General features: G+C 42.7%; 1 long non-coding RNA gene across 1 annotated transcript; it reads left to right on the top strand.

The window, feature by feature from the left end:
- The first annotated feature begins 3,115 nt into the window (after positions 1–3,115).
- On the top strand, positions 3,116–12,834 carry LOC139826495 (uncharacterized). The gene is made up of 3 exons (XR_011736592.1): positions 3,116–3,198; positions 3,335–3,454; positions 12,768–12,834. It is a non-coding gene; the product is annotated as an uncharacterized lncRNA (long non-coding RNA).
- Positions 12,835–14,743: the final 1,909 nt, after the last annotated feature.

Genomic DNA, 14,743 nt, shown 5'->3' with positions numbered 1-14,743 from the left:
ATCTGCCAAATGGCTGAAATTATAATATTTTATCTCCACCCATGACAAATAGCCAGGAAATTAGTCTCCAAAGGTTCATGCTGCCTAGAGAGCACACTCTTAGATGGCAGAGATCACTTCTCTCCCATTGCACTCTATTACATACCTTTGTGTGCAATCTAAGAAATTAGCAGATAGCCACAGTAGAAAAAACAAATTTTACTCTGGCACACAGAGATAGCCAAAATGTTTGCTTCCTAGAACCCATCACATTTTGGGTAGTGCAGACAGTTGTGTGAGTTTCTCTCACCTTTAGCTTATTTTCTGGGACCGGCAGCCTCTGCCCTGGCTACCCCACTGCCATAGCCAAGGAGAGATAAAGGTTCACACTGCAACAGGAGAAACTGTGTTTCAAGCAGCACAGTGCATCCAGCACAGACAAAACAAACAACCACCTAATACAGACATACTAATCTGGCTCCACCCGTCATGGCCTCTTCAGCAGTACAAAACACACAAATTTAGGTAGGCTTGTTCACATACAATTCTTCAGCCATTTTCTTAATATAACCTCATGCAGCTGTTCATGACCAGGAAAAGCGAGGTGGTGAACACAATGGGCAGTGGAAAGTTTGCATCTGCTTTCACTATCCAAGCTTGTGAGACTTTTACTTCTTTCCGACAAAGCAGGTGAAAGGTAAGAGAGGAAAGGATGTGGCAAGGAAGATGAGGCTGCGGATAGGAAGTGAAGGGTAAGGGAGGATTCCAGTGAGGTGGTTATTCAGCACTTAAAAGCTAGGTGGAGCCCTTTCAGTGATACGATGTCAATATTATGCATTATAAAGCAGCCTGTCTGAGTATTTGCTACTCAATAATTTGGCCCTCTGTTGTGGCCATTTACTAACAACATTCAGATTTTAAAAAATATATTTCTAAACTTGAAATAAATATCAGCCATGTACAATCCCAATCCAGCTCCTGAAACTGTACACTGAAGGAAGCTGAGTTGTGTTGGATCCCATATTGCCTTCTAAATTCTCTCAGCTACTAGAAATTTGTGCTTAGAGGTATAAGCCATAAACTCAGCAGTAGACACAGACTGGCAATAGAAAAGCATGTTGCCAGCCCAGCAAGGGAAAGCAACAGCCATTAACCATCACCCTCTGACTGAAATGAGAAAAGGTACCTGCCTTCTCTTTTTTTCACCTGTATGATCCCTTGGGATGAATCCTGCCTGTAGAAAAGAGTCCCACATTCAGTCTGGAAAAGCCAAAGCAAATTCACTGCCTTGATGACTATCCACGGGGTCTTCGCACACTACCACGGCAAAGCTGGAGCTTGAGCAGAGCTTCAAGCTGCTGTAGTAAAGGATCTCTTATGAGAAAGTTGAAATTGCCACAAAGATCATGGCCTTCAATGTTCATCACAGCTGAGCCTGCCACTTAATGAAGGACAGCTAAGGTTCCTGATAAATGCACACTCTTGGTTAAGTCATGAACAACTTGCCATTGGTGAATACAAAACACTCTATCTCCTGAAAATGAATTGTTACATATAAGACATAGAGGAGGAGGAGGAAAAGTAGCAACTCCAACCATTTCAGAAACATGTAGGCCCACTACTGTAGGATAATGTTTCTGGGTCATCAGACATAGATTTCATCCTTCGGAAGTCTGCATACCCATCCCAGAGCCCTTCAAAAGCCAACCGCACAGTTCCTCCTGGCATTTTATGAGATCTGGATTCAATCTTCCATGCTCACTGGTTGCTCATATCCTTTGTGAGTTTGGCATTCATTATCAGGACAAGCAATGTCAGGCATGTCATTTACTCACCACACCAGGTTCCTCAGAGTAACTGGTAGACACCTCATTTGGAAAAATAGGCCAGAGAGGGGGAGTTGCTTTTCATGCCTTTCAGGGCTTGCAAAGCATCATTATGTAGTCATTCAGCAGGAGGAGAGAGGCCATGGTGTACTTATTAATTTAAAATGACAGCTGTCTCCTTAGAACATTTGCTCTCAAAACCCACTTTCACCCCTCAGACTTTACATATAGAAAGACAGTGACACTATATGTACCCTACATGTAGTTGGTATTTCTTTCCCATCTTGTTTTCTTAGCAGACAGAGGAAGAGTAAGCAAAGTCCTACCAGGGCAATGGGTGCTCCCAGCAGCTGGAAGACAGCGAAGGACATGTTTCAACAGAATAAGAGCAGTCTGAGTGCCACTCTGCAGCACAGTCACTGGGAAGGTGGGAGATGGTGGTGTCGCTCTTAGGGCTCTAAATGCAGCTGTTGTCAGCAGTTGTCCTTGCAGGAAAAACTCTGCTATTGAGTGGTGAAGTCCTATCCAACACACTCTGATCAAATTGTCCTGTACATTGCTGAAACTCATGTAAGATTTTTGCTGGTGGTGATAAATGTCTTCTGAACTGCAGAACCACACCACACGGTGGAATGTGAATAATTGTTCCCAGAAGTTCCCACATGAAACTCTGAGTGTAGCTGAGAGCTCATAATATTTATTCTTAAGGTCAAGGGTATCTGCACCCTTCCCTACTCTCACTAACATGCACACAAAGACATCATATTAACAATGCCTTTTCCACATAATAGGAGAGCTGAGACTGTTTGCTTTTGTGCATCACTCAAAATCTTATTACCAAACATAGTTTCTCTAATTTGTCTTTTTTGTTTCGCAATAATGGCAGTTTTAATAGCAGAGCTTACTTTTAATTACACACAGGCTATAGTCTTACTTAATGTAAAAGTATGAGTCATTGTTCTCAAAATCTGTTTCAATTCCCCAAATACCTTTATTATAGTTTACCACATCCATGCCAGGAACAGTGATTACTTCTAAGAGGCACTTTTGAAAGCTAATCCTTTAACCTGTGTCTCTTATGAGAAAAGGAAAATGCCTGCTGGTTTTTTGCATTTGCCTTCAATTATGTATAACGAGAACACATGAAATCACATGGAAACATTTACTAGCCTTTTCCCACAGAATTTGCCTGGATCTAAGATGTACTCTGTTTGCCATCAATAAAGGAGGATTTTATCAAACAAGTCCCTCCCAAGATGCAGTGAGATTCATAAGGGGAGATAAAGAAGAGTTCAGAAATCCCTTCATACTGTGCCCATACTACTCAGGAAAAGGTAGAGGGTAGAAGACTGGACCGTTTGGCCAAGAAAGATCAGGCAACTGGACCCTCAAGGTAATGAATCTTCATTCTATGTGTAAGGTTGGTTTCAGCATCCCTCCTCCTGAAATCTAAAAATGCAGTTAATTTTACCAGGAATGTTGCTGGTGTAGAGAGGTCGTTGTGCTTTCTCTGTTACTTCTAATTGCAGGAGTGGTCAGAGTTAAGCAGTGGGCAACCAAACAATCCTATACGGCATGGGGCTGTGCACCAGCCACACCATGATCATCAACAGCTCTATCAATCTTGACAGCAATGAATATGGCAGAAGGTCAGTATGCTCTCTCCCTGTCTTTCTCTGTCTCATATTTTAATGCTTCTTCCCTTTGCAAGGAATTGAGTAACAGAGCTTAGCTTCAGTGTATGGTATTACGTGATATATGTTACAGTGATACCTAAAATCAAAAATTAGTATGAAAATAAGTTATTAAGAGTAAGGGTCATAGATTTTAGGCACTTACCCTTATTAAAACAACAATAACGTCACAGAGTTTAGGCACCTGTTAGGCATTAAGTCACAAGAATGGTATTTGTTAAGATAAGCAAAAGAAGGTTAGGAGACAATGTACTTGCTCTCAGAAGATACAGTGGCAAGATCAGCACAAGAACTGGTTCATACTGTCTTTGCAGTTACCAGCTGAAGAACAAAGGAAATGTGCTTGCCCAGGACTTGAGTTCAACCAGGGGGCAGCACTAGAAGGGCTACCTTTCTCCTCTTAAGACTCTCAAAAGACCCCCGACTCATTGAACTGCACATCCACAGGGACATTTACATATGCTAAGTGGTTCCAAGAAATGTAATGCATATGTAAAGCATTTCCTGGAAATGTAATAAATATGTATGATCTGTGTGGATATAACCTCTGTATGGAACTCTTTCAGGGTCCTTGCTAGGTGGGGCTATCCCTTGAGTGAGCCTGGTGCCAATAAAGAAAAGCTGCTTCTAAAATCTGAAACTCTGGTTTTAGATGTTTCTTTAATTTACTGATTTTACAGTATCAGTTCAGGCGACTCAGATGGGACCCCATTTTTGAACCTCAGCGGTTCCTGAGATTGTAGGACCTCCAGCAGGTACTGAAGGATTCTCGAGAAGCCCTCAATCCCTGGATACTGGTTGAGCTCTTGGGCCAATGACCATCACATCAGTTTATAAGTATTGCTTTTTTTCTGGTTTGGATTGCCCTTTTGTAAGCCATGGTGAAAGCCTTGCAGGGAATCTTGCCTGCCCATCACTCGAAAGAGCAAAAGCTTCACAGGGCTGCGCTGAAAAATCCAGGTGAAAAAGATTTGGGGTTATAGGCCCCTAAAAGGTTAAGGGTGAGAGAGACCCTTAAAAAAATAAGGCTTGAAATAAGATTGAGGGGAAAAAAAAGGAAAAAGCAGTTGTTTAAATCCTAGTTTTAGTTTATGAGTGCACCAAGTATGTATTAATTGTTTTATTGGTTGTTGTTGCAATTGTTTCTCTGTGGCATTGTTCGTGTAAATGTGCTGTAAGCTCCTCTTCTCCCCTTTCCTCCTGTTTTGTGCTTATCCCTTCTCTTCCCCATTCCTTGTGTTTTTGCTTACAAGATGGGGTTGGGAATGCCTGTTCCTAGTGGTGTTCTTAAGAAATCAGTATTAAGGTGTGTTTTAAGACATTGGAAAGAACTCAGAAATGTGTCTGTGGGAAATACAAGGCATCTTGTGAAATATTGTAATAAATGGTGGCCGATCTATGAGTTATATGATGGGAAAAAGTGGCCGGAGGATGGAACCTTGAATTATAATACCTTAATGGAATTGATTTTGGTTTTAAGGTGAGAAGGGGAATGGGATGAGGTTATATATGCAGAGATGACTTTCTGCTTGTGGAGACATTCCAACTGGCAAAAAGAATGTGGTATCAGTTTGGCTTTGGAAAGGGATAAACAAAATAAAGGGAAGAATAAAGATTTAGAAAGGTGCTGTTCAGCATGTGAACTGCAAAAATTGCAAGGAGATTATGTTAGAGGCTTGGAAGTTGTTTGGAGGATTGTGTATCATGATAGAGATTAGCAGAAAGAAAAACAAGCAGCTTGATTAATTGTGACTCTAGAGGGTTTTACTGTCAAAGATCAGGGAGTAAGCCACAGTCAGGGAATGACTCGAGGAAGAATTAAAGGAAAAGGACAAAGGTTAGGCACTGGACACCAGCAGCTCAGAGAAAATCAGTGTGCTTATTATAAAGGAGAGGGACACTGCAAAAGAAATTGTCCTTAGTTAAGACAAAGAAGGGTCCAGAATCAAAATCCGGTATTGGTTTGTTGCTGTGCTTAAATTAGGTTGCTGAACTTAATGAATGACAGGGACTAGGGAAATCTTCCCCAGCAGAAACCCTTGGTTCAAATTAAACTGTGGGAAGGATCAGAAGTTGAGTGTCTGGTAGATATTGAGCCTCACACTCAGTTTTGAATACTAAGAATTCATTCATAGATTTGGTATCCCGATTGGAATGTCCTCTGACAGAGGGCCACATTTCCTGGTAATTTTTTTTTTCTTCAGAAATAAGTAGAATCCTCTTCTGATAAAAGAAAGTCTGAAATTATAGAGTATTTAATCGTGGGTTTTGTATAAAAATATGGGATTCTAAGTTATACTACCATATTGCATTAATGTAGTTCTGCAGAAGTTTGGAAAAAAGGGATGAAGTACAGTACTGTATGTCAATTTGTTCTTACTGTTATGTAATAATTTTTCAACCAGCACTCTATTATTGACGTTGTGTGCTCAGCTCACTACATGAAATGCCTGTACACCAATGCACACAGCATGGGAGGAGCTAGAAACCTGTCTTCAGTCAGGAGATAATGATCCGGTGTCAATTACAGAGACATGATGGGACAGTTCACATGACTGGAATGTGGTAATGGATGGCTATGTCCTTCTCAGGAAAGACAGGCCAGCAAAGCGAGGTGGTGGAGTTGCTCTTTACTTGAGACAGCAACTACGATGTACTGAATACTGTCCAGGGGCAGATGAGGAGTGAGCTGAGAGTCTGCGGGTGAGAATTAAGGGGCGGGCTGGCAGGGATGATACTGTTGTGGGTGTCTATTACAGGCCACCAGATCAGGATGAGGAAATTGATGAGGCCTTCTACAGGGAGCTGAGAGCAGCCTTGCAATTACAGGCCCTGGTTATCATGGGAGATTTTAGCTACCCTGATATTTGCTGGAAGGACTATTCAGCCAACCATCCACAGTCCTGGAGTTTCCTCCAGTGCACTGATGATAACTTCCTGATGCAAATGGTGGGTGAGCCAACTAGGAGACAAGCGCTCCTGGATCTCATTCTCACTAACAAGGAGGATCTGGTTGAAGCAATAAAGCTTAAGGGCTGCCTTGGCTGCAGTAAACATGAGATGGTGGAGTTCAGGATCTCATGTGGCAGGAACAGAATACCAAGTAGAATCACAACCTTGGACTTCAGCAGGGTGAACTTTGGCCTTTTCAAGCAATTGCTAGGGGAAATCCCATGGGAAAGTAAAAGGGGACAAGATAGTTGGTTAGCATTCAGGGACTGCTTCTTCCAAGCTCAAGATCAGAGCATCGTGACACATAGGAAGTCAGGGAAGGGAGTCAGGAGACCTGCTTGGTTAAACAGGGAACTGCTGGGCAAACTGAAATGGAAGAGGAGAGTTTACAGATCATGGAAGGAGAGGCTGGCCACTTGGGAAGAATATAAGGCTGTTGTCAGAGGATGTAGGGAGGCACCTAGGAAAGCTAAGGCCGTCTTAGAATTAAACCTTGTGAGAGGGGTCAAGTACAGCAGAAAGAGCTTCTTCAAATACATGGCAGATAAAACTAACACTACAGGAAATGTAGGTCCACTGGTGAATTAGGTGGGTGCCCTGGTGACAGAAGATACTGAGAAGGCAGAGTTCCTGAATGCTGCCTTTGTCTCTGTCTATACTGCCGGAGGCTGTCCTGAGGAGCCCCATATTCCTGAGGCCCCAGAGGAAGTTAGGACAATGGAGGAGTTTGCCTTGGTTGATGAGGACTGGGTTAAGCAGCAATTGAGCAAATTTGACATCCATAAATCCATGGGTCCTGATGGGATGCACCCGTGGGTGGTGAGGGAGCTGGTTGCAGTCATTACTAGGACACTCTCCATCATCTTTGCTAAGTTGTGGGAAATAGGAGAGGTGCCTGAGGACTGGAGGAAAGCAAATGTCACTCCAGTCTTCAAAAAGATCAAGAATGAGGACCCAGGTAACTAGAAGCCAGTCAACCTCACCTCCATCCCTGGAAAGGTGATGGAACAACTTATCCTTGGTGCCATCTCAAGGAGTATCAGGGATAAAAGGGCCATTAGGGGCAGTCAACATGGCTTCACCAAGGGGAAGTCATGCTTGACCAGCCTCATAGCCTTTTACGAAGACATAACTAGGTGGATAGATGACAGCAAAGCAGTGGATGTAGTCTATCTTGATTTCAGTAAAGCTCTTGACACTGTCTCCCACAGCATCCTCACAGCTAAACTGAGGAAGTGTGGTCTGGACGATCGGGTAGTGAGGTGGACTGTGAACTGGGGAAGGAAAGAAGCCAGAGAGTTGTGGTCAATGGCATGGAGTCTAACTGGAGGCCTGTATCTAGTGGAGTCCCTCAAGGGTTGGTACCAGGACCAGTAATATTCAATATATTCATAAATGACTTGGATGAGGGAATAGAGTGCACTGTCAGCAAGTTTGCTGATGACACCAAACTGGAAGGGGTGGCTGACACACCAGACGGCTGTGCTGCCATTCAGCAAGACCTGGATAGGCTGGAGAGTTAGGTGGGGAGAAATTTAATGAAATATAACAAGGGAAAGTGTAGAGTTTTGCACCTGGGCAGGAACAACCCCAGGTTCCCATACATGTTGGGGAACAACCTGTTGGAGAGCAGTGTAGGGGAAAGGGACCTGGGGGTCCTGGTGGACAGCAGGACGACCATGAGCCAACAATGTGCCCTTGTGGCCAGGAAGGCCAATGGCATCCTGGGGTGTATTAGAAGGGATTCTCTTTAGTAGGTCAAGAGGATGGAGCCAGGCTCTTCTCAGTGACAACCAATGATAAAACAAGGGGCAATGGATGCAAAGTGGAACACAGGAGATTCCACTTAAATATGAGAAGAAACTTCTTCACAGTGAGGTGCCAGAGCACTGGAACAGGCTGCCAAGGGAGGTTGTGGAGTCTCCTTATCTGAAGACATTCAAAACCTGCCTGGACACATTCCTGCATAACCTGATCTAGGTGTTCCTGCTTCAGCATGGGGATTGGACTAGATGATTTTTCAAGGTCCCTTCCAATCCCTAACATACTGTGATTCTGTGAAAGAATGCAACTTGTTAAACTCTGACTTGCATGGAAATTATACGCTAGCTGGAGATGTGAGAAAGAAAGTGATGAATGTGGACTTGGGAGAGGTTGTATTTAAAAGCTGCTAGAATACGGACTGATTTGGATCCAGAAAATGAAAATGATAGATTGATGTTTAATATTTATTGATATCTGTAAGGAATTGCAAAAAGTAAATGGGGCTGAAGGAGTGCTTATTGCTCAGTTAATTGGAATTGCATATGAAGTTCATAATATTAGGAATGGAAAAAAAAAGGCAAAAAGAGATCAAAAGTGCAGACTTATGCTGTATAGCTTGAACATAAACTTCAGGCCTATGTTAAGTCGCAAGATAAACTCAGCCAGCTCATTATAAGAGAGGAGCCTGACAGGGCCTGGCAGCTCCCACATGGTACCAGCCATTACACCACCTGTGTGGCCTTGTCTCTACCTAAACTGCGGTGAGAAAAAAAAAAATGAAAAAGCTGACAGCCCGCTGCTAAAGTGGTAAAGGGGGGGCCTTCCCCCCTGCCACAGCAGTTTCACTGCTAGAGAGATCTAATACTGAATGAAGGAGACTGGACATGAATTTAAAAGCATCCCCAGCAGATCCCTGGTTCCAATGAAGCTAGTAAATTTAACTATGGAATTTTAATAGGGTCAGGTGAAACTTATTCTGTGATAACTACTTGTAAGGGACTTCTTAGTAAATTCACCATGTCATTTGTTGGGGTCATGGGAAAGAAAGAAAGGCCATATTTGAGACAAACAGAATGCTAAATTTGGAACAAAGTTTTAACACAGTTTCTTCAATTTGTCGATCTTACGGCATCACCAGTGACATTTGCTTTGCACTGGCAGAAAGTGCTTAGGGCCCTGGAGTTGCAGAAATAAGCAAGTAGAGCTGAGCAGGACTCTCTGTTGCTGATGTCACAGCAGGCTAGTATCAGTCCCTGTGTTCTCCACAGCTGTTGAGGATTTGATGAAGGTGAAGAAAACTACACACACCTTCAAGAGCTGTGCATACCCATGCTCAAATGAACCTTAACAATCTCATTAGAAAATCTGCAACATGTTAACTGGCTGTGGGCAGCATGTCATTTCTGAGAGTTCATAACCCCATCCAATTAAAAACAGTGCTTCTGGAGAAAGTTTCCAAAGTCAGGGTTCCTCAGTGAAGCTGATTTCCAAACTCCTGCCCTGGCCGTTTATTCCAAGGACCTATTAATAAGCACAGGAGGATTCTTTCTGCAGTTGCAGAAAGCAGATTTCATCATTCTTGTTGGAGTTGCAGAAGGGTGAGTGCTGCTGAGCCTTCAAAAGAAGTTGCCCAGATAAATCACAAAAGTTTGTTTGACGAGGTGTTGAAGAAGCAGGCTAGCAGTGGAGAGTAAGTGTGAGGTCAGGGCATCTTTATTAGACCATGCCACTGTCAACCCTGTCAAAATACTGCCTCTGCTTTCGTGATATGAAACACTGGAGCTATGGCTTAATTGCAAAACAGGCACAGTTTTCTCCAAATAAACTGAATGGTAAGGTGTACCCACTAAACTTGATGTGGGTTTAAATCCAAAAGTTCTGTCACTTTGTATGATGAGATCCTGATCACATGATCCAGACATGGTCAGAAAACAACCCTAACTTGCCACTACCTTCTTGGATACTCCACAGGCAGCCTCTGTGGCACTGTCACAGTGACGAGCTCCCACAGCATGACAGAAATGTGATGCTCGTCTGCCAGGCTTGGTTACAGCTTGCCCAAGGATGGATGTTGCTTGGCTGCACCTATCGTTTTGGTGGTTGCTCATTGTTGACAGTACAAAAACCTGACCTGTTCTGCAGCAAAGATGTCTCCAAGTAACTCCTGCTGGAAATGGGTGTTCTCCTGCAAAATCAGCTTGCAGTGCAGCTCAGATCCCACTGTATTTGTCTCAAACACAGTGTTAACAAGTAATGTGAGGGCAGCTCTCCTTTGCTGCAGAATACCTGCTTCATCCTCCCAGGGGTCTGAGAACAATTATCCATTGACTTCTTTAGAAATATGTTTTAATGCAGTGGAAGACATGCCAAAGGCCCATTGTCTCATCCTTTGCTTCTGTCTCTCTCTCTGGAAATTGTGTTCTTTCAACATTTTCTGACTGCATAATTTCTCACCTTTAATTGCTCTTTTTCCCTCCTGTGGACCCTCCAGTCTTTTTCTGCTTTCCTGAAATGAAACTCATCAGTGCTGAGTACAGGACAATAATTGCTTTCTCTGCTACAAACAGAGAACCAATTTGCTGTTACCTGTGCTAAGTACTGCTGGTACATTAGGAGGGGGAATCTGGCATCTGCCCCTGTGCTTTGTCTCCAGCCTCAGTCTCATCAAGATGTGAACCCAAGATGGACAGTAAAAAGGGTAGATACAGAGAATGAGTGTCACACTTTGTGAAGTGATTAAAAGGGAAAGTGAGCATTAAAATGGGAGACAAACAAGTGCAGTCCCAGAAGAGGTGTGTGCCAGACTAGTGGGCAGTGAAGAAGGTGTGCCACTTAGTACACCAGAGAGACAGAAAGGCAAAGAACAGATAAAACCACATTTCTCAGTTCTGAGCAGTTCTCCAAGTATCAAGCTCTCATGTCTGCCTGCTTTGGTGCTTATGTCTTAGAGTTTGGGGGCTTTTGTTTAACTTGCTTCTCTGAAGCCACTGAATTGGACACCATACTACTGTCATCCCCAACATCCATATGGAAAGGGAATAATTCTGGTGGGAGATATCTGGAGTTTCATTTTGGTCATGTTGCATTTAACAACACAAGAAATCAGAAAGAAAAAAGAAAATGCCTGCCTGTATGAAGAGGTACATGAGGAGAAGGAGAATACAAACCAACTGATTCGAAGTAGAGAGGCAGGAGAGAGTTATCAGCAAAATGAAACCCCATGTCTTGCTTAAAGATAAACCTATACCAACAGAGGATGGGGAGGGAGGTGAAAGTCCCATGAACATTCAAAGGAAGAAGACAGAGGAGGACAACAAGGCAAAGAAAGGACAGGCTTGAGACACAGGTAGGCTATTCAGGAGAGGATAGAGTCCTGAGCACCACCAGGCAATAGAAATCTTATTGAAAATGGAAAGTGCAAGTCACTGAGCATGTCTGGATACCTAGGCACTTCTGCTATGTGTGTTTATGTGGAAGATGAACTTCACTGAAAGTATGGGCACTTAAGTGTTAAACCATACATTCCCTGCTCCCACAAGCAAAAGACTGCAAGTATCAAGAATTTCCAACCAATGTCACTAACGTCTTTCAAAAAACATTTCCTTTCCTTGGGGATGTAATCTGTGAGCAGCAAGGCTGAGGAGAGTTTGAGTCCTACCTGTGAATCTTTTGTACTCTTGGTTTGTGTGGGAGTCTCTATGGCAGATGCACTTCATGTCCTCCCCAGCCAAACAAGCAGCAGTTTGGTACAGAGTCCAAAGGAGATAAAGACCTGAGCTGCAGTCAGGCCAAGAACTCCTTTCAGGAAACCCACAAGGAAGCAGAACAGCACACCAGACACCAATAAGTTGTGGGTGCAAAGAGTCTCGTGCTTACTTTTCCCACTGTATGCAATTTTACTATGAGTCAACCACTTTATTCCACAGCCTGTGTGAGCCTACTTTGAACTCTCTCTGCTAAACAAGCTGGCTGTATGGCAATGATTTTTCACTACTCACAGATCACTGGATGACCCCAGTTTAAGTTTCATATCAATTATTTAGCTTAAGTAAACGCATACTAAACAGAACGAATCACTTAGAATTATAAGGTGTGATTTTTAATATAATGTCTGCTTCATGTTACTTAGTAAGTTGAATTTGCTGAAATCTTATGCTGTATGCTGTAAAGTTCTGCTCATATTTACCAAACTTGCATCTACTTACTGTAAACAAAGTGGCTACAGTGGACATCTGTGAGATAAGTCCTGTTCTGCACTTTGCTGGAAAGTAATAGGATTCACTCAGACAAAACAGCACCTTCAAGGCTCTGGACTATAAACAATATCTGCCGTTAAACAAAACAAAGGCCCACCTAAGGTCAGTGAAAAGGTCCAATGAGAAGCAAGAAGAATCCAGACTCAGATATTGCTTTTGGACTGAAGGGTAGGTAAATAGTCTGTAAGGGTATAAAACCCCAGGGATTTCTATACTTCGCTGAGGCCTCTGTAAAGGCACCTAGCTCGAGCCAACTCTGCTGCCGTATTATTTCATTAAATTATTTATTTCTACAGACTTCGATGCCTTAGAGTTTGCCTCCAGAGACGTAGGATCCAGACTTTGGAGCAACCTGACACCAGGCCCCTGCAGGTGAGGTAAACAGTTTGAAATACAGAATAGTGAAACTTAGAAACCCTAGCCAAGCGATATAAAGAATTGTGTGTGTAAATACAACCCTTTGGCCACAGATACACATAATCCTTCACCTGTTTTTCCTTACCCTCTTCGTCTCTTAGACATCAAGTCTGGGGCTAAGTTTGGATCCAGACACAACTAGGCTCCCCTCTGAGAAGGAGTTTAGAAACCAAGGGAATCCATTCTAAACCTTGTGATTCAATGAGAGTGCCCCCCTCTATCCTTTCACATCTCCTGTCTGCATAGAAATCACTCTAAAACAAACAACTCTCACCTAACTCTGCTTGGCATATTTTGTCCATGCAGTAAGTGAGTGAACCTTGCCATCAAACTCTATTAAGTTGCACTTTCTTAAAGTATTCTAAATATTGCCTTTGCGGCAAGTGCAACCCCAAATCATTCTCCTGTAACAATCTCACAACCACGTCAGTTCCACTTTTAGGGTTTCTTTATCTTCTGCATGTCATGCTGTTGCTCAATAATTGTCAGTGTGCCATTTTGTTAGGAAATAATACCGTTTATTCTCTGACAGACTTTGCATGTTCTTCTTCAGATATCATAAGCTTCCATTCTGAGGCTTTAGCACCTAAGAAACAAAGGCAAAGGGGAAACATGAGGAAAAAATACAGTTGCTTGACATTACATTTAGTTAGCAAAAGGAATTACTCTCAGCAATTTAAGGTTACATGATTTATTTTATGAACCTGTTCAAAGTTTTTTTTGTTGTTTTTTTGTTGTTGTTTTTTTTCAGGGCTGCTATGAAAAATAGAAAATGAGGTTTTCAAACATGTACCTAAACTTCACTTCTGTAACAGGGGACAGGTCAATGTCAAATGGTCATAACAGAGCAGGTGTTGGAGAAGCAGTGTAATGACTCGAAAATATACACACACATAACCAGACTAGGCCATAAATAGCAACTACAAAGACTAATGCAGAGTGGCAGGTATTGTGTGATGATGACTGGACAGTTTCTGTGGTATTTCAGATAAGTCTTCCCACAGTCTTGCTTTTGATAAGGCTCAGGCACAGGCAAGTAGGTAAAAATCTTTCTTTGCACACACTAGGTGGAAATGAAGCCCTCCCAAGAGACTGATACAGCCAGACCGTATGGTGGCTCTCTGAGCCATGGTCAATGTCACATGCCAAACTATGACTGAGCAGAAGTAACACCCCCAAACAACGTTGCTGAACTCCACTCTCCCTGATGCAAGCAAAAGCCTGGCCTTACCTGTTATGCCATCACTTTTGGCACTACCTCTGACTGGGGGTCTTAGTATTTCAGTTTCTTATATGCTTCACTGGCCAATGAACTTCTCTTTAGTTACCACATATAAGACTAAACATAGTCAGGCACTGTTACTAGGATCTCCTATGTATCTCAATTTGCTTAATACTTAACACTTAACCTCATACTGAGCCCCCTAAACTATTTTGACTCATCACTTTTTTCCAGAAAAGCCTCCCATCTTTTGCTCAAAGACCACACAAGAGAGATGTAATTTCTTTCACGGTTTTGTTCCAACATGGTTAAAAACACATATACCTCTCTTCTGGCCTGAAATCCTGATCTGACGTCTAACAGTTCCCTGTATGCCTTTCTTTTCTACACGAAAAGCACCCTTCTGGTACTTGTGTTCTGATGTCACTTGAGGGGATAGAACAAACGTGATCTCTTGAATCCTTTCCAAGCTTGCCTGCTCAGGGACTATTGGGCAAAACGATCTGAATTAATGCTTAGAGTGACATTCCTTTTGGAAATCAGCAGTCAGAGTGAAAGGCACTGCAATTAAATTTTGCTTCCTTTTCTGGTGGAAGGACTTACTTCATAATGAAGTAAGGTCACACTTTTTGA

Source organism: Patagioenas fasciata, chromosome Z, assembly GCF_037038585.1.
Source record: "Patagioenas fasciata isolate bPatFas1 chromosome Z, bPatFas1.hap1, whole genome shotgun sequence".
In the NCBI taxonomy this organism is placed as follows: Eukaryota; Metazoa; Chordata; class Aves; order Columbiformes; family Columbidae; genus Patagioenas; species Patagioenas fasciata.
Note: the sequence above shows the minus strand (reverse complement) of the source record. Positions and strands in the feature narration are given on the sequence as shown.